A 22,890-nucleotide genomic window follows, 5' to 3' on the forward strand; every position below is an offset into this window, starting at 1 on the left:
CATATGGTAATTTATGCACCTAACAGGTATCTAAAGCCATTTGCACAGAACAAACTACGTATTTTATCAAAGTAATTGTTGAACTTATCTTATATTTTGCAAATGTCAATCCATTTTTTCCCCTTTAAATTTTTTTGGGGGCCCCAAGAGATTGGGGCCCTAAGCTGTAGCTTGTTTAGCTTATACTGTACTTAAATCCGGCACTGGGGGTGGGGGGTGGCGGGGAAGTGAAATATGGACTGGGAAATCCGGCTTGTTTCCTACGAAGGCGTTTTGGCTCTGCTTTGACACAGCTGGCGGCAGCTGGGTGTCGCGTTTGGAGCGCGCGGCAGGGACGCAGTAGGAGTCCCAGGCTAGGGCTTTTGCAATCTGACTTGAGAGCGCAGCAACTAGTCATCTTTGCCCAGAGAGAAAGAGAGAGAGAGAGAGAGAAAGAAAGGGAGAGAGAGAGAGGCCTCTCCTGTACTCTTTCCCCTCCCAGGGGCCAGTCTGGGCAGGCCAGTTCGCAGTACCAGGCACGCCTCTCTGCCTCCACTCCGGTCGCTGTTGCGTCTCTTTTGCAAACCGAGACAGAAACAAGCGAAGTGTTGGAAAGAAACAAACGCGCGCGCGCGAGAGAGAGAGAAAAGCCAGCCAAGGAGAGGCGGGTAGAGGGGGGTGGGATGTTGTATTTCCCGGCGATTCCTCCTGCTGCTGCTGCTTTTACCAGGGCAAGGAAGTGAGCATGGAAAAGGAAAGAGACCCGGCACCGTGAGATTCTCCCCGGAAAAAAGCAGAAACTGTAAGTTGTGGCTGGGTGTCTTTGCAGGTTGCGGAATAGCTCGCGGAAAACGTCTCTCGGTGCATTTCTGACACACACACACTCCAGCAGCAAGGAGTTCCACAGATCAGGCACTCCATGAAAACTTCCACCCTCCTCACACAGAAGTGCTCCCCTTGATCCTATCTGGGTCTTTTCCTTCTCTCTCTCCCCCCCCCCCCAGGTTTGTGATAACTTAATCCCCCTGGGATGTTGATCTCTCTCCCTCTTGCGCTATTTTTAGGTTCCTGTTTTGTCAACCGCCGGTTTTAAATAGGTTGTGACCTGTCAGGGAGATGGGGCGCAACACCTAGATCAGTTTGCAGCCTTGAGACTTAAAAAGCCAACAATCAAAGGGCGATTTTTAAACATTCTTTTAAAAAATAAGGTCATGCAATCAGCCCTTGGGGGTTCAAAGTGGTATATGTACAAATTTAGGAAAGCCTTTTGAGTCATTGCAACTTAGCTCACATTTTGTACGATAACGTGATTTATTTCATGATGATTCATGGTTTATTTATGATGTACAAATGTGTGGTTAAATTTTTTTTATATAAAAAAGGTTGCTGGCTGCTTCCTTTTGAGCAAGCATGAATAAACTCTGGCGTTAGGTTCTTGCAAGGGGGGGGTTGTTACACCATTGCATTCCCCACTCACCACAACCCTGCGAGGTAGGCTTGACAGGTTGAGAGGTACTGACTTGCCCAAGGCCTCCCCAATAGCTTGCATGTCTGACCCGGATTTGAACCCAGTGCTTCTGAGCCCAGTGTTGTATTGGTTGTTAAGTGTGGGTGGGCCAGGAAGCAGAGCTGTGGGTGGGCATTACTTGGAACAATCTGGCCATTAATAAATCTGAGCAAAAAGTTATTCAACTGTTAGCTATTTGATGAGTCAAATCAAATCCTTTACTAATCTCTGTGGGGCAACTGTGAGGACACAGGCGGACCTTGGAAAAACACGTTTAGGAAGACTATATTGTGATTTCTATTATGCTACCTCCCTGTTCAGCTCAGGGTGTTTCAGTTTGTGAGGAGCTGTTGTTTATTCTTTTTACTGTATTGGGATTTTTGTCCAGGCTGAGAGTTTAAAATATACTGTATTTCTTGACCTGCTCAAGTGGCATGGGCATCCATAGCTTGCAGGGGTCGGGGAATTGCTCTTTCTGGATGAACCCTAATTCCCCAGATTCCCAGCTTTCATTAAACAAACTCCCTAGTATTTGTGAGCCTGAGATTTGCAGCAAAATGTACTGACACCGTAACGATCATTTGCGCGTGTGAAAAACTAGCTTCCTCCTCACTTTCAGTATTTGGTTTCCCCACCCTCCCAAAATTCCTGGGAACACCCATGGGTCCAAGGATGAAGATTCAGACGCAGAAATAATATTGCAGCATTCCACCCAACACACAACATAACACAGCCCCTATAGAATAGGGCAGGCTTTGCCAACTCAGTGCCCTCCAGAAGTTTTGGACTACGACTCCCGCCAGCTTCAGACGTCTCCGCAAATTACGATAGTTTCTGCATCCTGCACCAGACAGAAGGAATTCGAGCTAAGCTCTTAATTCCTTAGTGTAGTGCAAGGTGTTCAATGGGAGGAAGCCTCCTTTAATTCCCTTGTAGCATGCGCTGGCATCCTGCTTCCCTTGTAGCATCCTGCTTCCCAGAAAGCCACGAGAAATGCAGGCTGCTATCGTGAATGAAACGATGGCATACAGCAGCATCTAGCTTCTAAAATTTCTGGGTAGGGCTGGGTGAGGCCCCCTGCCCATGAAACCCTGGAAAACCTCTGCTAGTCTGGGTAGACAATGCTGAGCTAGGTGGAGCAGCAGCCTGGCTCCCTTTCAATGCAGCTTCCTATGTATTTAAAGCACAATGGTGTTTTGGAATGTCACAAACAATTGGCTCTGTGCTTGCAAAATGATCCGATCCAGTTTCGAGCGAGTCTTAACACCCAGTGGGCAATCAAAATAGGCACAGGTTGCATGTTAGCTACAGGACTGGGAACAAACCTCACCCACCTTGTTATACGCACAGAAAATAGTTACTTTGCTTGCTTTAATAGAAGGATGAAAGGAAGGATCAGATGACTCCGTAGAACACGTCAACACACAAACACAAAAACATCCCTTGCTTTGGAAAACCTGGCTTGCCCCCTCCCCCCTAACCTTGTCTTTTCATTTGTTTATCATTGAAGCAAAACCTGGTTTTGTTCTTGCGAGACGTGAATTTGCTTGGAGTTGTCACGGTGCCGTCCATCTCTTAATTTGTTTGCGGCGCGGGCGAACGGAGGATTTGCGTAGAAACGAGGATCCCCCGCAGGAACTGAAATCACTTCTTGCAAACTCCAAAGTTGCCAGAGTGGTGGATGTTTCAGGAGGTAAACACACTCGGGGAAACAGAGTGCCTCCTTGGTGGCCAAACTCTTAGTATGGCCGGATTTGCGAAATATAGTCCCCAGGTGGGGCATTGCTTCGGCAAGTGAAGCCCATGCGCTTTCACGGTTCGAAAACACACCGGCTGTTGCTCAGATGGCACCAACACCTGTGATTTGGGGGTAGCTGTTGGGGCCTCCAGTGCCCCCTGGCAGGGCACACGGCCATGTCTGTCCTAACCCCCCCCCTTAAATTCTTTCCTGGCCCTGCAGTCAGTGCCGGATTAACCCCTCTGGAGGCCCCTAGGCAGTTGAAATCTCGGGGCGCCCTCGCAAATGATCCGCTAATACTTTTTTTTATCTTTCAAGATCAAATCAATATTACTTTGATCTGTTGCCACAGGACCCCTAAAGGACATGGGGCCCATAGGTCAGTGCCTACTCTGCCTATTTGGTAGGGATGCGGGTGGCGCTCTTGGGCTTGCCTCTTGGGCTTGCCGAACGGAAGGTCGGCTGTTCGAATCCCCGCCACGGAGTGAGCTCCCATTGCACTGTCCCAGCTCCTGCCAACCTAGCAGTTTGAAAGCACACCAGTGCAAGTAGATAAATAGGTACTGCTGTGGCGGGAAGGTAAACGGTGTTTCTGTGTGCTCTGGCTTCCATCACGGTGTCCCGTTGCACGAGAAGTGGTCTAGTCCTGCTGGTAAAGGACATGACCCGGAAAGCTGTCTGCGGACAAACGCTGGCTCCCTCGGCCTGGAAGCGAGATGAGTGCCACACCCCATAGTCGCCTTTGACAGGACTTAACCATCCAGGGGTCCTTTACCTTTTACCTTTACCTGCCTATTTGGTAATCCACTGCCTGAAACTGATGGGATTAAAGCCACAGGCCCTACAATAGCCTTCACCCACATGGTGATATTTTGGACCACAACTCCCGCCTGCATTGGTCCTGAACCAGTAATAACAGTGTTGTGTAGATGTTGCAAAGTGGGGGAGAACTTTGCCCCCAAGACAACCCCTGGTCCCTTTGCTCTCTAAGCAGCTCTGGGCAGCCCCAGCTTGAAAGGGACTTTGCCCCTCCGGCAATCAGCAGTGTCATAACCTGAAGCAAGACACACTTCAGCTGCACAGGATCCGATAGGGCCGACTCAGGTTAGTGGGGCAATGCCCCCACCCTCAGAGGCTCAAAGCGGTGGTGGCAGTCCAGGAGAGAGTCTTCTCTGTAGCCCCTAAGCAGTGAAACTCCCTCCCCACGAAGGGGCACTGGGCACCTTAGAATCATAGAATCATGGAGTTGGAAGAGACCACAAGGGCCATCCAGTCCAACCCCCTGCCGAGCAGGGAACACCATCAAAGCATTCCTGACAGATGGCTGTCAAGCCTCTGCTTAAAGACCTCCAAAGAAGGAGACTCCACCACACTCCTTGGTAGCAAATTCCACTGCCGAACAGCTCTTACTGTCAGGAAGTTCTTCCAAATGTTTAGGTGGAATCTTCTTTCTTGAAGTTTGAATCCATTGCCCCGTGTCCGCTTCTCTGGAGCAGCAGAAAACAATCTTTCTCCCTCCTCCATATGACATCCTTTCATATATTTGAACATGGCTATCATATCACCCCTTAACCTTCTCTTCTCCAGGCTAAACATACCCAGCTCCATAAGCCGTTCCTCATAAGGCATCGTTTCCAGGCCTTTGACCATTTTGGTTGCCCTCTTCTGGACACGTTCCAGCTTGTCACTATCCTTCTTGAACTGTGGTGCCCAGAACTTGACACAGTACTCCAGGTGAGGTCTGACCAGAGCGGAATACAGTGGTACTATTACTTCCCTTGATCTAGATGCTATACTCCTATTGATGCAGCCCAGAATTGCATTGGCTTTTTTAGCTGCTGCATCATACTGTTGACTCATGTCAAGTTTGTGGTCTACCAAGACTGCTAGATCCTTTTCACATGTACTGCTCTCAAGCCAGGTGTCTCCCATCCTGTATTTGCGCCTTTCATTTTTTTTTGCCCAAGTGTAGTACCTTACATTTCTCCTTGTTAAAATTCATCCTGTTTGCTTTGGCCCAATTGTCTAATCTGTTAAGGTCATTTTGAAGTGTGATCCTGTCCTCTGGGGTATTAGCCACCCCTCCCAATTTGGTGTCATCTGCAAACTTGATCAGGATGCCCTCAAGCCCATAATCCAAGTTGTTTATAAAGATGTTGAATAAGACTGGGCCCAAGACAGAACCCTGTGGCACCCCACTAGTCACTACTCTCTAGGATGAAGAGGAGCCATTGATGAGCACCCTTTGGGTTCGGTCAGCCAGCCAGTTACAAACCCACTGTTAAGGTCATTTTGAAGTGTGATCCTGTCCTCTGGGGTATTAGCCACCCCTCCCAATTTGGTGTCGTCTTCATTGTACAGCTTTCGGAGGATGTGCGCTGAAGACACACCTGGTTTTTGACACTTGCGGTCTACATTTTTAAGACTCACCTGATTTTAATGATTGTAAGTGGTTTTAATTTTTTTTTAATGTTGTACTTGTTTTATCATGACCTGCCCTGGGACTTTAGGGTAAAGGGATAGATAGATAGATAGATAGATAGATAGATAGATAGATAGATAGATAGACGTACCTTGGTTGTCAAACGGGATCTGTTCCGAAAGTCCGTCCGCCTTCCGAAAACGTTTGACAACCAAGGCGCAGCTTCTGATTGGCTGCAGGAGCTTCCTGCATGCAATCGGAAGCCGCCTCGGATGTTTGGCTCCCAAAGAACATTCGCAAACCCGAACACTCACTTCCGGGTTTGTGGCGTTCGGGAGCCAAAATGTTCAACTCCCAAGGCGTGAGGTACGACTGTACATAAATACAGTACATAGATAGATAAACATGGCTTTCCCCCCAGCTGGAACTCAGTTCTTGTACTTCTCAGGTGGGCGCCATTGCTATTATAAAAGAACAAGGAAAGCGTTCCGTTTCTCCCAAGACACATCTTTTGCAAGCGCTCCTCGACAACACAGTACATTTCTGCATGTTATAACCACTCATATAATGTCCATTTCTCTCCTTTTTTTTGGTTGTACAATTGGAGCTGGGGCCTTCTGCAAAATCCAGAGAATTACACATTGAAGACCTGGGATAGACGTAGTTGGTAGACATGGCTCATAGCCTGAGGCTCTGAATCTCAGGGTCGTGGGTTCGAGCCCCGTGTTGGGCAAAAGGTTCCTGCATTTGAGGCGGTTGGACTACATGACCCTCGTGGTCCCTTCCAATTGTATGGTTCATGGTGCATTCTGGCACATTTTTTATAGAAAAATAGCACACTGGATAGATAGATAGATAGATAGATAGATAGATAGATAGATAGATAGATGATAGATAGATAGATAGAGATGCCTCTCCTAGTCTTCAAATTGGAACAGACTAGAAATCAAAGGAATTGCAACTCCAGCTCCCATTATACAACCCCACCGCTAATTCCATGCTAAGCTAATTTCCATTGATACCGTCTCCCTCCCTAACTGTTTCCCCTTGAGGTTACTCTGCCAGGATGAGGAAGGTTTAATAGTTCCTCTCCCAGGCTGACCAGCCTCTCTTTCAGCCTGGCCAGACTATAAGAGAAGAGAGAGTGAGAGATCAGGAAAGAGAAGACATTCATTGTTCCTCTTCCATGGGCAAGGCGGTCTTTCTCAATGGCACGGGATTAAATCCTGCTCTCCATCCACAAATGCATAGGCTCCAGTTAAGTCACGGGGCCCAACTCAGAATCAGAAAGGTGTCTTTGCTCTAGTTATCATCTGAGACCCAGCATGTCATGCCAGACAAACCTCATCTCTCTCTTTTCATAGAATCATAGAGTTGGAAGAGACCACAAGGGTCATCCAGTCCAACCCCCTGCCAAGCAGGAAACACCATCAAAGCATTCTTGACATATGCCTGTCAAGCCTCTGCTTAAAGACCTCCAAAGAAGGAGACTCCACCACACTCCTTGGTAGCAAATTCCACTGCCGAACAGCTCTTACTGTCAGGAAGTTTTTCCTAATGTTTCGGTGGAATCTTCTTTCTTGAAGTTTGAATCCATTGCTCCGTGTCCGCTTCTCTGGAGCAGCAGAAAACAACCTTTCTCCCTCCTCCATATGACATCCTTTCATATATTTGAACATGGCTATCATATCACCCCTTAACCTTCTCTTCTCCAGGCTAAACTTACCCAGCTCCCTAAGCCGTTCCTCATAAGGCATCGTTTCCAGGCCTTTGACCATTTAGGTTGCCCTCTTCTGGACACGTTCCAGCTTGTCAATATCCTTCTTGAACTGTGGTGCCCAGAACTGGACACAGTATTCCAGTTGAGGTCTGACCAGAGCGGAATACAGTGGTACTATTACTTCCCTTGGTCTAGATGCTATACTCCTATTGATGCAGCCCAGAATTGCATTGGCTTTTTTAGCTGCTGCATCACACTGCTGACTCATGTCAAGTTTGTGGTCTACCAAGACTCCTAGATCCTTTTCACCTGTACTGCTCTCAAGCCAGGTGTCACCCACTCTTTTGTTTTTGATAGAGTTACAAGCTTGGTGGATCAGGGGAACGCTGTGTGTAGTGTATCTACTGAGATTCTATGGATGCTCAAAAAACAGGTTTTCTGGAGGAGACCACGGGGGCGGGGGGGAGCCTTCACACAATTTGCAGTGCATTTTTTGGGGGGGCAAGGCAGGAAGCCTGCTGTGCTAATGCCCGTTCCTGCCGCCCAAAGGCGTTTCTCCCTAACATCATCTGAAAAAGGCTCAAGCGCCCAGCGACCAAACTGTGGCAACTCAAGCGGTGGGGGGCCATGTGTGAACTGACCCCCCCTAGAGAATGATCTGGTAAGCTGAGCTGGCAGAAATCCCTTCGATACCCAGAGACTCAGGGCACGACCCTTGGGGGGGGGGGACACCAACCTGAACAAAATGTTCCGTTTAGCCGGACGTCAAAACAAATAGTGCACCCGCGGAGCGAGTTTGTTTGCAGAAGCACGCCAGGGCTTTTGGCTGCAATGCCTGGCAGGGGTGTTTGGGGGGGGGGACTCTTGCCTGTAGGGCGGTAATGAGAGTGGGGGGCAGCACACCACTATTCTTCCAGGACCCCCCCTCCCCACAAGCTGAATCCCCGTCATTGCAAATGAGGGATGGCCACTGTGAGAAAGAGGATTCTGGCATACATGGGCCTTTGGCCTGATCCAGTTACGGAGCTCTTTTTCTTCTTCAGTACAGATTTGCCTACTAAAGTTTCTTATGCACTGGTCTCTCCCCATGTTCATATGTTCTGTAAAAAGGGACTGGACTTCACTGGTTTCGGAGCTGGTGTATGTCGTAGCCCCGTTCGAGTCTGGTTGCCAAGCAAGCAGGGGCTACGAATCCCCAAGGAACACTTGCCTGAGATCAGAATTCGCATACGACGTCTGACAGTCCAGAGGTCAGGGAATCCAGAAGATCACAGGGCCAAGGGTACAGAAGGAGAGCAATAATAATAATAATAATAATAATAATAATAATAATAATATTTATACCCTGCCCATCTGGCTGGGTTTCCCCAGCCACTCTGGGCGGCTTCCAACAAAAGGTTAAAAATACATTAAAACATCAGTCATTAAAAAACTTCCCTAAGCAGGGCTGCCTTCAGATGTCTTCTAAACATCAGATAGTTGCTTATTTCCTTGACATCTGCTGGGAGGGCGTTCCACAGGGCGGGTGCCACCACCGAGAAGGCCCTCTGCCTGGTTCCCTGTAACCTGGCTTCTTGCGGTGAGGGAACTGCCAGAAGGCTCTCGGAGCTGGACCTCAGTGCCTGGGCCGAAAGATTGGGGCGGAGATCATAGCTGCCAAGTTATCCCTTTTTTAAAAGGGATTTTCCCTTATGCTGAATAGGCTTCCTCACGAGAAAAGGGAAAACTTGGCAGCTATGGCGGAGATGCTCCTTCAAGTCTACTGGTCCGAGGCCGTTTAGGGCTTTCAAGGTCAGCACCAACACTTTGAATTGTCCTTGGAACGTATTGGGAGCCAATGTAGGTCTTTCAGGACCAGTGTTATATGGGCTCGGTGGCCGTCCCCAGTCACCAGTCTAGCAGACCACAGGCGTCGTTTTCAGCAGCTGACTGCTGCTGAGGGCTCTGTTTCAGAAGGCTGGAGCCAGCTGATTCCCATCAGTGCCTTCTCATAGAATTGTAGAGTTGGAAGGGACCCAAGGGTCATCTAGTCCAACCCCCTGCAATGCAAGAAACTTGGCTAAAAATTATCCATGACAGATGGCCATCCAACCTCTGCTTAAAAACCTCCAAGGAAGGAGAGTCCACAGCCTCTGGAGGGTGAAGCCTGAGTCACTCTGCCATCTCCCCCTTCAGGCTGGTGTTCACCAGGTGAAGCTGACCCCTGGCCCATGACTGTGTCCTTCACCCCTTAGGGTGTCTGTCTGTATGTGTGTCCGCTTTCTCCAGCAGCGGCTGGTGGTGTCTACAGGCCTGGCCCACTTCCATATCTCAACTCTTCTCCTCGGCTTGGCAGCTATTTAAGACTCTGTTTTTGTAGATGGTTTAGTAGGAATCAGAGCAGAGGTCTCCGCATGTGTGCATTGAAGGAGGAGCTGGCGAACATCAAGGACTCAAAACTTTTCTAGTTTTCAAGGAGTTTTTACAATCTTGTTAAAACCTCAGGGAGGACAAAGGGCGAAAATCAGAATATATTATATAGCTGTTAGTGGTAGTGGGAACTCGGCCTTCCTGGCAGGCTACATAGGGAAGCTGCCTTAAACTGGTCTATCTAGCTCCATATTGTCCACACTGACTGGCAGCAGCTCTCCAGGATTTCAGGTAGGGTTGCCCCCTCCTACTTACCAGACCCAGACCTGCAAAGCGGTAGCTTTATATAGCTTCAAACCCATACCCTTTTCCTATAGGACACTGAGGATTTTCTTTCAGAGCTGAGGATAATGATGATTTCAGTTTATATCCGCCTTCATTCCCAATACCAATCAACAAGCATTCTCAAAAGAACCTAAAAACATTCCAAACACAGTTTGAAAACATTCAGGAATGTTTTTTAATTCCTTCTGTGAGACAGCGAGGAAGGAGGCAGACACACCTCACAAGGGAGGGCATTCGGGGAAACAAGGAGCCACCACCGAAAAGACCCTGTCATTGCTCAGTGCCAACCAGGCAGCCCAAAGTGGTGTCACCACCACCAAGGCCTTGCCTGATGATTGTAGGGCCTCTAGTTGCCTTGGCAGACTACAGTTCATAAACAAGATTTGGTTTGTGTAGAAATGAGCTTTCTTTGTCCCAGGCTGTTAATAAGTGTCCTGGTCCTGACTCTCTTTTGTTGGCCCAAATCCAGGTGTGCTCAGCTGCTCCTGGAGAGGCTTTGCTTACTGTGCATGTTCAGAACTTACGACAAAAGTGTCATTCCCACCCCCCCACCCCAGACCCTACTGCCAGCTTCTCTCTCATTGCAAACTGACTTGTCCTGAGCCAGACTCCTGGTCCAGTCAGCTCCCCATTGTCTCATACCCTCCAACTTTTCTCCGATGAAAATAGGGGACATCCTAAGGAAAAGCAGGACATTCTGGGATCAAATCAGAATCATAGAATCGTAGAGTTGGAAGAGACCACAAGGGCCATCCAGTCCAACCCCCTGCCGAGCAGGAAACACCATCAAAGCATTTTTGACATATGCCTGTCAAGCCTCTGCTTAAAGACCTCCAAAGAAGGAGACTCCACCACACTCCTTGGTAGCAAATTCCACTGCCGAACAGCTCTTACTGTCAGGAAGTTCTTCCTAATGTTTAGGTGGAATCTTCTTTCTTGTAGTTTAAATCCATTGCTCCATGTCCGCTTCTCTGGAGCAGCAGAAAACAACCTTTTCCCCTCCTCTATATGACATCCTTTTATATATTTGAACATGGCTATCATATCACCCCTTAACCTTCTCTTCTCCAGGCTAAACATACCCAGCTCCCTAAGCCGTTCCTCATAAGGCATCGTTTCCAGGCCTTAAACCAGGAAACCGGGACATCTTCTGTAAATCCAGGACTGTCCCTGGAAAATAGGGACACTGGGAGGGTCGGCTGTCTGAGCAGTGGCTGTCCAGGGTTTAGGACAGGAACCTGTCCCATCCCCGAATGGATATGTTGGAAACTGAACCTGGGGCCTTTTGCGTGAAAAACAAAGGATCATAGAAAGATGCCCTTATATTGAGTCAATTGGTCCATCTAACTCAATATTGTCTACACTGACTGGCAGCAGTTCTCCAGGGTTTCCGGCAGAGGGTCTCTTCCAGCCCCACCTGGAGATGCCAAGGAATGAACTGAGACCTTAAGTACATAAGGAGAGTGCTGCAGCTGGATCAGGCCAGCGGCCCATCGCTTCCAGCATCCTGTACTCGCAGCGGCCGACCACTTCACCCAGATATTCTGCTTCTTAGCCCGTACAGTATTAACAATCTTATTAGGGAAATGAAAGAAATAGAAAGCTTCCTTCCTGACATTTCCCCGAAAGCCGAAACCACTTCTTTATGTGGTCAGCTGTTCTAAGCAGCCGTATCACTTACAAAATCCACAAATGTCTGCTAAATCGAAATGTTTCTGAAAGCCTTTATTAAAAGAAAGCATATCAGTGAACTGAAAAGCACCTCTTTTTTCCCCTGTTGCTCAAAGACATCCATGCGTACTGACTGCTTTGAACAGTTTGAAATCTTTCAGGTAAACAAAAACAGTCTGAAACATCTAGCACAGGCACCCCCAAACTTCGGCCCTCCAGATGTTTTGGACTACAATTCCCATCATCCCTGACCACTGGTCCTGTTAGCTAGGGACATACCTGCCAAGTTGCTGTCGGAGAAATAAGGGACCGGGTGGAAGTAGCAGACCGCAAGTAGCGCTGCCGCCATTTTGGAACTGGGCAGAGCATGCTCAGAAGTGACTTTTGATGCTGCTTTGCCCAGTTCCAAAATGGCCGCCGCGCCAGAAGTCGCACTGCAGCCATTTTGGAACTGGGCAGAGCAGCATCAAAAGTCGCTTCTGAGCACGCTCCGCCCAGTTCCAAAATGGCCGTCGCGCCAAAATAAACCGGGGGAAAACAAAAAAACCCCGATTTTTCAGCTAGGAACAGCTGGAAAAACGGGGATTTCCCGGGGAATACGGGAGACTTGGCAGCTATGGCTAGGGGTCATGGGAGTTGTAGGCCAAAAACAGCTGGAGGGCCGCAGTTTGGGGATGCCTGATCTAGCAGGTACCACTTAACCCCAACCCAAACCCCAACTCTAACCCCAATCCTAACCCTAATCCCAACCCCACCCCTAACCCCACCCCTAATCCCAACTCTAAACCCAACCCTAACCCTAAACCCAACTATCAGTCATCTGAGAAGTGTTGTGGCTCTGCTGGAAGAGATGTCTTCCTAGGTGCGCTCTCTCTCTCTCTCTCTCTCTCTCTCTCTCTCTCTCTCTCTCTCTCTCTCTCTCTCTCTCTGCCCTCCTGTATCTCCAGTTGAGTGACTCATTGCTTTAATAGGTCAAAGTCATCATGCTGTCGAAGAAGCGTGGGGTGATTTTATAGGCCGCTCAGGTGTGTGGGAGGGACACCGAGAAAGACAAAGGGTTTTGCCTTTAATGATGGGAAGGAACTTTTCAAAGATAAGTGGCCAATTTAGACCGGACGTTGGAAGGAGGGAGACCAAATGAAAAAGATGCACTTAAGGATTTTGCTTGCTTGTTTGTTTGTTTTGGAGGGGGCACTTCCAGGTTACCTGTTTCTTGAGGAATTCATCCTGATTCCTTTGCAGGGAGACAAAGTTGGCTCTTGAATGACTTTGTTTTCAGGGAGATTAGACGAGAATTCGTTCTATGTGGGGTTTTTTGGCAGGGAGGTTAGAAAAGGTTGCCTATTTAATGAGTAATCCCAGTTTATTTGTGTGGGAGATTAGACTATTTGGCTATTCAATGAGCGTTCATTCCGATTTAGGTTAGATGCTCCTGTGTCAAAGCAAATATTGGCTCACACTTTCCAGTGTGTTTTCTGCCACTTTCCTTATTGCTAAAAGCCTGAGCACATGACCTCCCAATCCACTCTAATTACACAACCTGAACTTGCCATTATGGGATTGAGGTCACACCCACACCACGAATTTCAAGCATGTGAGTTCACCCAAAGAATCTTGGGGACTGTAGTCCGTTAAGGGTGCTAGGAATTAGTTCTGTGATGGGTGAACTGTAGTTCCCGAGGTTCATTGCAGGAAGCCATGGCTCTTAAAATGACATAAATGTGCATTATAGAATCATAGAGTTGGAAAAGACCACAAGGGCCATCCAGTCCAACCCCCTGCCAAGCAGGAAACACCATTAAAGCATTCCTGACATATGCCTGTCAAGCCTCTGCTTAAAGACCTCCAAAGAAGGAGACTCCACCACACTCCTTGGCAGCAAATTCCACTGCCGAACAGCTCTTACTGTCAGGAAGTTCTTCCTAATGTTTAGATGGAATCTTCTTTCTTGCAGTTTGAATCCATTGCTCCGTGTCCGCTTCTCTGGAGCAGCAGAAAACAACCTTTCTCCCTCCTCTATATGACATCCATTTTAAGTTGTTTGCAATGTTCTCTTAAGTAAATTGTAAAATTTTCCCATTCCTTATTAAAGTTTTCCATCTCCTTGGTTTCTGATTTTCCCGGTCATTTTTGCCATTTCAGCGTAGTCCATCATCTTCATCAGCCATTCGTCTCTGGTCAGGACTTTAAATTCCCTGTTCACTGTTTCAGCCAGCCAGATGTGCCTTCTTCCAAGATATTCCATCATGTTCCCTTCTCCCCATTTCCCACTCCTCCCTCCAAAAAAAAAAAATCACTATTAATATATTTCTTCTTAATTGTCTTTCAGTTCAATAATTCCTTTGATAAAATGCATATTTTGTTATGTGCAAGTGGCTTCATATACCTATTAGGTCCATAAATTACCATATAGCGTATACCAGGCATCCCCAAACTGCGGCCCTCCAGATGTTTTGGCCTACAGCTCCCATGATCCCTAGGTAACAGGACCAGTGGTCAGGGAAGATGGGAATTGTAGTCCAAAACATCTGGAGGGCCAAAGTTTGGGGATGCCTGGCATATATTCAACGCACACAAAAAGTGACAATTTGTTGCTGACAAAGGACATATAACGGGCCCCATTACCTTCAGTAGCTTAGAGCAGTGTTTCTCAACCTTTTTTGGGCCACGGCACACTTGTTCTATGAAAAAAATTCCCGCGGCACACCAACTCTGTGCCGCCCTATATTTAGTTTAGTTTGGAGGGGAGACGTAAAGCATGCCACTGAAGTACTGCTGCACGGTAGCCAGGCGGACCCACCAGGCGCAGAGCCTGTGGAGCGAGTGGGGACACATTAGACGGCACGCACAGACCCCAGGCGGGCAGACACGGGCGCGCAGCTGCCGCCACCTCCCTCCCAGCCACCCCAGGCAGCCACCGCCGCTCTGGCCCGGCGAAGGGAAGCCCTGCGCAGCCTTCCCCGCCTGCCTCCTCCTCCCCAGGCGGCGGCGCCCTCTCTGGCCTCCGGCTGGATGCCGACTCTAAATTTTGCCGCGACGTGCGGCGACGAGAAGGGCGATTTGCATTGTCACGGTACTGCTGCACGGTAGCCAGGCGGACCCACCAGGCGCAGAGCCTGTGGAGCGAGTGGGGACACATTAGACGGCACGCACAGACCCCAGGCGGGCCTCGCGTCGTGACCCAGCCGGCTTCCTTTCCGGCGGGTCAGCGACGTGACAATGCAAATCGCCCTTCTCGTCGCGGCACACCAGCCAGCGTCTCGCGGCACAGTAGTGTGCCGCGGAACACCGGTTGAGAAACGCTGGCTTAGAGCCTCATCAAACTGAAATCCGGCCCTGCTCAGAGGGGCCTTGCACCCACCCACCATTATTGGGGTCTCTCACCCCACACGGTAGCTATAACATTTCTTCCCCCCTCTTCCACGAAGCAACATGTCATGCGCAAAGCCTCAGAGCCACACTCCCAAAGTACTGGCTCCCAACTCCCCAACGGAGCAAGTTCACCGGCGGGGCCTCTGCTGTTTGCTCTCCACATCTGGCACTCAGAGGCATGCAATCTGTGTTCATGGGTGTTCCACTTAGTTTATTATATTGATATATCGCATCACACACCCCAAAGTGATTTGCAGGACAGTAAAATATGGAGATACGCCATGCAGTTCACGCACCTATAGACATACCAAAAGCGTTCGTCCAAAAATAAATAAATGAATCACTTAGAAACGCAAAGTATCTGCCCACAACAGAAAACAAAACTGAACCCCGACAGCTGCCAAAGGGTCAACTGTTAGTGCTCTCCAAAAAACCCAGGAGAGTCAGAGCATCTTTTCCTGATGCTGAAAGGAAGATAGAGGAAGGTCCGACAGAGAGTGTTTCATAAATGAGAGGCAAATGCACAAATCATTGCTGTCATTGGTGGTGATCATTGATGGGCCAACATGCCTGTCTCTGTTTCTTCTCAGTTTCTAGTTTTTTTCTGACCTTAGATTCAGATTAAAGGAGATGATCTTAATGGAGATTCCGACTAAACACCAGGAAAGACTTTTTGGCGATAAAAGCTGTTCGAAGGTGAAACGGACTCCCTTGGGAGGAGGTGGCCTCTCGTTCCTTGGAGGTTTCTAAGCAGAGGTTAGATGGCCATCTGTCATGGATGCTGTAAGGGGGAGAGAGTATAGAGAACCTCCCTCCATCATCAGGAGCAGCTCCTCCCCAAGCAGCCATGGAAGCGCAGGGTCTGAAGGAGCGAGTCAGGATGCAGAGAAGGAGAGCCAGGGCTCCGGCAGCAGGGAAGAGCCCCTGCTCCACAGGCGGGAAGAGAGAGAGACAGAAAGGGGGGAGAGGGGAAAGACGGAGCGTAGACCCTTTCCCCCTGGCAGCGGAATTAAGGAGGAGGAGAAAAGGGAGGAGATTCGCTGTCCCCAGGCTCTTATGTTGGTCCAAGGGGTGGAAAGGGGCAGTGCCGGATTCTGACACGGAATAGCGCGGACATGAAACCGACAGCTCATCACACTGTAAATAATGTGCACCAATAAAGACTCTGAAAGACAAGTTTGTGGAGAGTCGTTACTCAGGAGTAGCCGTAATAACCTCTGACAGATGCTTTAGCTGAGATTCCTGCAAGGCAGAGGGTTGGACTGGATGATCCTTGGGGGTCCCGTCAGACTCTATAATGATTCGCTTCTCCGCATTGCTACATCAGTTTGTGGTTTGGTTTTGTTTATTAAAAAATCCCCATGAAAATTTGTCAGCATTTGTCAGCGTTTCACCTACTGTACAAAATTCATAGGCGACTTCCCCTGACACGCACATTTTTGCAAAGCGGATTCCCGTGATCTAACACATTTTTGTATGGTATTTTCACCAACTATGCAGTAATATGGGCTTTACTTTAGTGCATGTATTCCAGTACACATCACTTGGCTGGAAAACAGTATTGCAAAATTCAGAGAAGTATATCCGTCCGGATATGGCTGTGTTTTGGTTTGTTTGTTGTTCCAGAAAGTGTGAGTGAGTTAGGATCCTCTCTAAGTGTGACCTGAATTGAAGTCTCCCCTGTCTCTGTTGGGAATGGCCGCAGCAGGTCCTGCCAGCATCTTGGAGCCTTGGCAGCTGAGTGAAGTAGCTGCATGCCGGTGTCTGGAGATCTCAATTATTAGCCCCTATGACGTTGCTGTTCAGCCTGGGATGGTAGATGTGATTTTGTACTCCACACTGGGCTGGAGAACTGCGTTGCAAAATTCAGAGCAGTGCGAATTTCAGAAGAGAGCTGTGTCTTGGTTCACATATTGTTTCAGAGTAATAATAATAATAATAATAATAATAATAATAACAATAATTTATTATTTATACCCCGCCCATCTGGCTGGGTTCCCCCAGCCACTCTGGGCGGCTTCCAACAGAAGAATAAAATAATCGATTAAAGATTAAAAGCCTCCCTAAACAGGGCTGCCTTCAGATGTCTTCTAAAAATCTGGTAGCTGTTTTTCTCTTTGACATCTGTTGGGAGGGCATTCCACAGGGCAAGCGCCACCACCGAGAAGGCCCTCTGCCTGGTTCCTTGCAACTTGGCTTCTCGCAACGAGGGAACCACCAGAAGGCCCTCGGCACTGGACCTCAGTGTCCAGGCAGAACGATGGAGGTGGAGACGCTCCTTCAGGTATACTGGACCGAGGCCATTTACGGCTTCAAAGGTCAGCGCCAACACTTTGAACTGTGCTCGGAAACGCACTGGGAGCCAATGTAGATCTTTCAAGACCGGTGTTATGTGGTCTCGGCGGCCACTCCCTGTCACCTGTCTAGCTGCCGCATTCTGGATTAGTTGTAGTTTCCGGGTCACCTTCAAAGGTAGCCCCACGTAGAGCGCATTGCAGTAGTCCAAGCGGGAGATAACCAGGGCATGCACCACTCTGGCGAGACAGTCTGCAGTTGGCATGTTCACTGTTCAACACAAACTGATTTGGATATCCCCCTCCTCTCTAGTGATTGTTCAATCTGCCATGAATTTGTCTACCCCCCCTTTTTTTAAAGGAAGGAAGGATGGCAAGCTATCTGTCACAGTGGCCGGAGTGGGCTACTTCAGAGTAACGACTCTACACAGCTCTGCATTTGATCTTTTTATTGGTGCTGCGTATTTACAGTGCTAAAGGCAGTGCTATTTACAGAGACACATCTTATCCGCTTGAATCAGAACCTCCGAATGGCGTTTGGCGCGTTTTTCTCCAACATAACAACTTGGGGAGACCCATCCTCTTCCCCCTACGTTTTCTGCGCAATTCCGGAGTTGGGGGGACAGGTCTGCCCCCCTTGCTTCCCCCTTCCTGTCTCACCTGGGATGCTGGCTCCGCTACCCTGTCTGAGCCTCGGACCCCACTTCCTGCTTCCCCACTTGAGACGGAACTCTCCCTGCTTTCCCCTGCGCTCGGGGATGGGCTGGAACTCAGGAGGGGAGGGACTTCGCGATATCCCCTGTCCCTCACACTATCTGAGCTGCATCCTGGAATTGTAAATTCACAAAGGGAGGAGAACAGCCATGGCTTTAAAAGTTAGGAAGCTAATGTTTACAAAATCAGGAAAGATATCAGTGGGGGTGAAGGGTGACAAGGATAGGTGTCTTCAAAGCTCTGAACCGAAAGGAACAAAACGCTGAACAGGAAGCAAAGTGTTAAGCTTGGGGGAAAGGAAGGCGAGGGAACAAGAAGTGATTGTAATTCCATTCAAAGCTCGAGCTGGTTCTCGAGCATTTTCAAGATGCTAAATCTGACCTTGGTGTCATGTTGCATATTGTACGGTGGACCTTTTGAGCACAGAGAATCAAAGGAAGGGAGAAGCAGAAGCGATGCTTAGAACATAACAGAAGGACGTCAGAATAGCCCGGCAGCTGGATGAGGACAAAACCCCACGTGGTCCAGCATCTCGTTCCTACAGTTGCCAGCCAGATTCCCCAGTGATGCCCACAAATAGGACCTGTCCCCATTTGCACAATACACTATGACACCACTGTGAAACAGTCAGGGCTTCCCCCCCCCAAAGGATCCTGGGAATGGTAGTTTGTTAAGGGGGCTGAGAATCGTTAGGAGACTCGTATTTTCTCTGCAGAGCCGCAATTCCCAGAGAGTTCCTAGGGAAGTTGTTGTTGTTGTTGTTGTTGTTGTTGTTGTTGTTGTTGTTGTTGTAAATTTGCATGCCACCCTTTATCCGTAGATATCAGGGCAGTTCACATGAAATTGCAATGTAAAAACCACAAAAATGCATAATAGAAACAGGAACAAAAGCAAGCCAATAATCCCTCCTCCCGCAACACATTTTAAAGGGCATCAGATGTTAATCAACCAAAGGCCTGGGAGAAAATGAATGCTTCCGTCTAGTGCCTAAAGTTGTACAGTGGTACCTCGACTTACAAACAACTTGACAACTGAATTTTTCAACTTACGAATGGGGCAAATGGCTGCACGCTTACGAATTTCTTGACATCCAAACGGAAACCGCGGCGGTTTTAGATAGGGTTTTTTCGATTTACGAATTTTTAGATGGGGTTGCTTCGACTTACGAATTTTTCCATTTCCAATGCATTCCTATGGGAAATCACGTTTCCAAGGGCGCTTTTCGACTTACGAATTTTTCGACCTACGAAGGTGCCTTCGGAACGGATTGAATTCGTAAGTCGAGGCACCACTGTATAATGAAGGCACCAGGCAAGCCTTCCTGGGGAGAGCATCACACAAATGGGGAGCCGCTGCAGAAAAGGCCCTGTTCTCGTGTTGCCATCCTGAGGACCTCTCGTGGAGGAGGCACACAAAGAAGGAAAGAGGGGTTGATTAATAAGTCATAGTGCTTTATAGCGCAAGACGGGGCCTTAGTTCCTTACAAAAAAAGTAAAGTAAAAAAAGTAAAGTAAAAAGTAAAAAAAAACCAAACCCACAAGAGACGAGTCTAGGGCTTCCTGCTTGCGAACCGAGAGGCATTTGTAACCACTGGCATCTGCGTGACCCTGTTGCTGTTTGCAAACTTGCCAGCGCAAGGCAGATTCGCTTAGTGCATCACGCACGCACGACCTTCCTGCTTCTCTGGCACATTTTTTGTCTGCCCACACCAGACTCCGCAAGAAGGTCACTGTGTTCCAGCATCTTTGCTCTGGGCGCCTGTGGATATTCCACCAGGGTCCCCAAGGAAGCAGTGGCTTCTGCCAACATCTTTGCTTCCCAGGATTCGCAGGAATGCAGATCTAAAAGCTGGTCAAATACTAGCCCAAGAGACGCTATAAATTCACAGTACAGCAGCAGGGCAGCCTGTGGATTTAAGATGTCTGGCAGTGTTTGCCGCATATGCCTGAAAACAACATTTGCTGTTGCCATGCGGACAGGACTCCCTGGCGCTGACATTTAGATAGTGGGGTTTCTTAGATTTCTCCCTCTTTGTTAGATTTGTTGTAATTAGCAGCCCATTTGTAAAAATCTGAAAATCAATTAGAAAAGATTTGGCACAAAGAAAACCCGGTGCTTTCCAGATGTTTTGGACTACAACTCCCATCATCCCTTAACTTCAGCCATGCTGGCTGGAGCTTATGGGAGTTGTAGTCCAAAGCAGCTAGAAGGCACCAGCATGGGGGGAAGGCTGCCCTGAATCCTGGGAAATCCAACCAGACTCTGTGGAAAAAACAAGTCCCCAGATGTCCATTGTGCAGCGATGGTCAAATAGCTCATATTCAGACACACTTGGTTCCCACATAGCACTTAGCCCTAGTTTGTCAAACCATGGTTTGCTTGCTAACCTGAACCCTGCCCAGTGGCTTAACTATGTTTTATTTACTGTCAGCAAACCACAATCTGAAACCATGGTTTGTCGTTGGCTTTCAAATCTTGGTTGTGTTAACTGCAGCTTAGTTTTACATGCAAACCCAGCAGCCTTCCTTAACCATGGTTGGTTTGACCACCTTACCCCTGACGCTCATCAGGATACAAAGGCACAAGACGAGAGCAGCTGGAAGATAAACCAAGATTTTGGAGAAGTTTGTTCAATCACCTGTGAGACAACTTCTGCTTGACCCTGTGCGTATTAAATAAACCATGGCTTAAACAAACCATGGCTTAGTGTTACTAGCAAACCAGGCCATGCATCTTAGCCACCCTTCATCACTTGGAAGAAATGTGATCTTCTCGCATGTTCTTAAAGCAATTGTGTAATGGTTTTAGGATTCGGTTACAAAATTTGATTGTAATAACAGCAAGACTTGGAACAGGGGTGCCCAAACTTTTTTCAAAGAGGGCCAGATTTGCTGAAGTGAACATGCATGCCGAGCTTTTTTAAAGGATTTGACCCAATAAAAAAACTGCCACGGGGGCGGATAAAACTGCCCAGGGGGCCGGATTAGGCCCCCCCTAATGGATTTTTGATGTTCCTGACTTAGAATGTCTAAAAATAGTGCGCAGACACTACCTTCTATCTCCAACAATTCAAGAAGGGATCAAGGCAGTCTTCAGTCTGACTAGTCTTATGGGATGTATAAAGATTTACTAGCCAAGTTAGAGAGGCGAGGTGAAATGTTGAACATTAGGAGTGGAAGGTTGGTGTCAAGGTGGGACACCAGGTCAGAAGCATCTCAGACCTTAAGATTTCAGGAACCAAGCTTGAAACCTAGAAGTAACCCTTGGTGATATCACAGAGCAGGCCCTGGAGATGGAGGTTAATTGGGAAAGGGTAGCAGAGGAAGGTATGTCTACGCTAAAAGATGCAGCCAGCTGAATCTTGCAAGTTGCATGCACAGTTTTCTTATGGTTCTTGTTGGAGTCATTTCACCCATCTGGAGAGTCAAGCCTTTGTGGGATGTGATACATAAGTAGCAGTCAAGTACAACATTCCTTGTTTTCCTAGAAAAGACATGCAGGGGAATGTTTGGTCCAGCCACTCCTGGCCTGAAGCATCCTTCCTCTTACATGTGACTAGAGGTGGGCGTGACCTTACCTGCTCAGGTAACAAAAGGGCAAGGCATGCAGCACATTTTTTTTCCTTTTCGACTCTTCTCCATCTTCCTTTCGTTGTGTGAACTGCAGGACAGCTAGCCTGCAGTCACTGGTATTATTCCCCCCTTTGGGGTAGTTCCAAATGTAGATACAGTATTTGTAACGGTCTGCCTTCAGGGATCCAACTGTGAACTGATGGTGCCAGTAAACTTCTTTTATATACTTTACACAAGATTGTGGTGTGTTTATTCTTTTTAAGAGGGATTAAAAGGGGATTTACCAGGAACATACAATTCAATACTGAACTGTATGATAGTGGAAGGCTTACACAGCCTGCAACAAGCTGTCTGCTGTGCTGTGAAAAAAGGGATGCACTCTGCTAAGCAAAGGAACTTGCTAACGCAAGTTAGGAAGGATATTAATAAACAATATATCCTCTCCTGCCTCCCTGAACATTCCCACAGCCCTCCCCCTGCCAGCTGGAAGGGAGCCAGGCAAACCTGGAGATTTCGGGTTAAGGCTGGAAGTCTGGCAACCGGAGTCTGTCGTTACATGCTGGGCAGAAAACACACTCTAACCCAGGCATCCCCAAACTGCAGCCCTCCGTATGTTTTGGCCTACAACTCCCATGATCCCTAGCTAACAGGACCAGTGGTCGGGGAAGGTGGGAAGTGTAGTCCAAAACATCTGGAGGGCCAAAGTTTGGGGATGCCTGCTCTAACCTCATTTAACAGCAGCTTGATTTGCAGAAATCAGCAGGCGATTCATTTGGAACAAAACATAGCCTTCTGCAACCCCAGAATCATAGAATTGTAGAGCTGGAAGGGACCACGAGGGTCATGTAGCCCAGCCCCCTGCCATGCAGGAACCTTTTGCCCAATGTGGGGCTCAGACCCACGGCCCTGAGGTTAAGATAGCTCTAGCGACTGATCTATCCTAGGTTCTATTTGTCTGTAAAGGTTGAAGGTTGAATGTAATTGAGTGTAATGTGGTGCTACGGCAGGGCAAAATAATAATAATTTTGTATATATGCTCACACGGTTTGAACTGGCTGCAAAAGACTAGAAAGAAAACTTAGGGGTCATAGAATGAAGATGTGAGGCAGCTATGAGAAAGGCAGATTCCATGCCTTTCTCCTTTAAGGGGTGATATGATAGCCATGTTCAAATATATAAAAGGATGTCATATAGAGAAGGGTGAAAG

The 22,890-nt window shown here is 48.1% G+C and overlaps 1 protein-coding gene across 1 annotated transcript in view; it reads left to right on the forward strand.

The window, feature by feature from the left end:
* The first annotated feature begins 317 nt into the window (after positions 1-317).
* P2RY2 (purinergic receptor P2Y2) overlaps positions 318-22,890 on the forward strand; it is a 37,740-nt gene continuing 15,167 nt past the window's right edge. The window contains exon 1 of the mRNA XM_035115851.3: positions 318-781. The gene's annotated coding sequence lies outside the window, so the exon portion shown is untranslated. The remainder of the gene's footprint in view (positions 782-22,890) is intronic.

Source organism: Zootoca vivipara, chromosome 4 (assembly GCF_965207765.1).
Source record: "Zootoca vivipara chromosome 4, rZooViv2.hap1.1, whole genome shotgun sequence".
Lineage (NCBI taxonomy): Eukaryota > Metazoa > Chordata > Lepidosauria > Squamata > Lacertidae > Zootoca > Zootoca vivipara.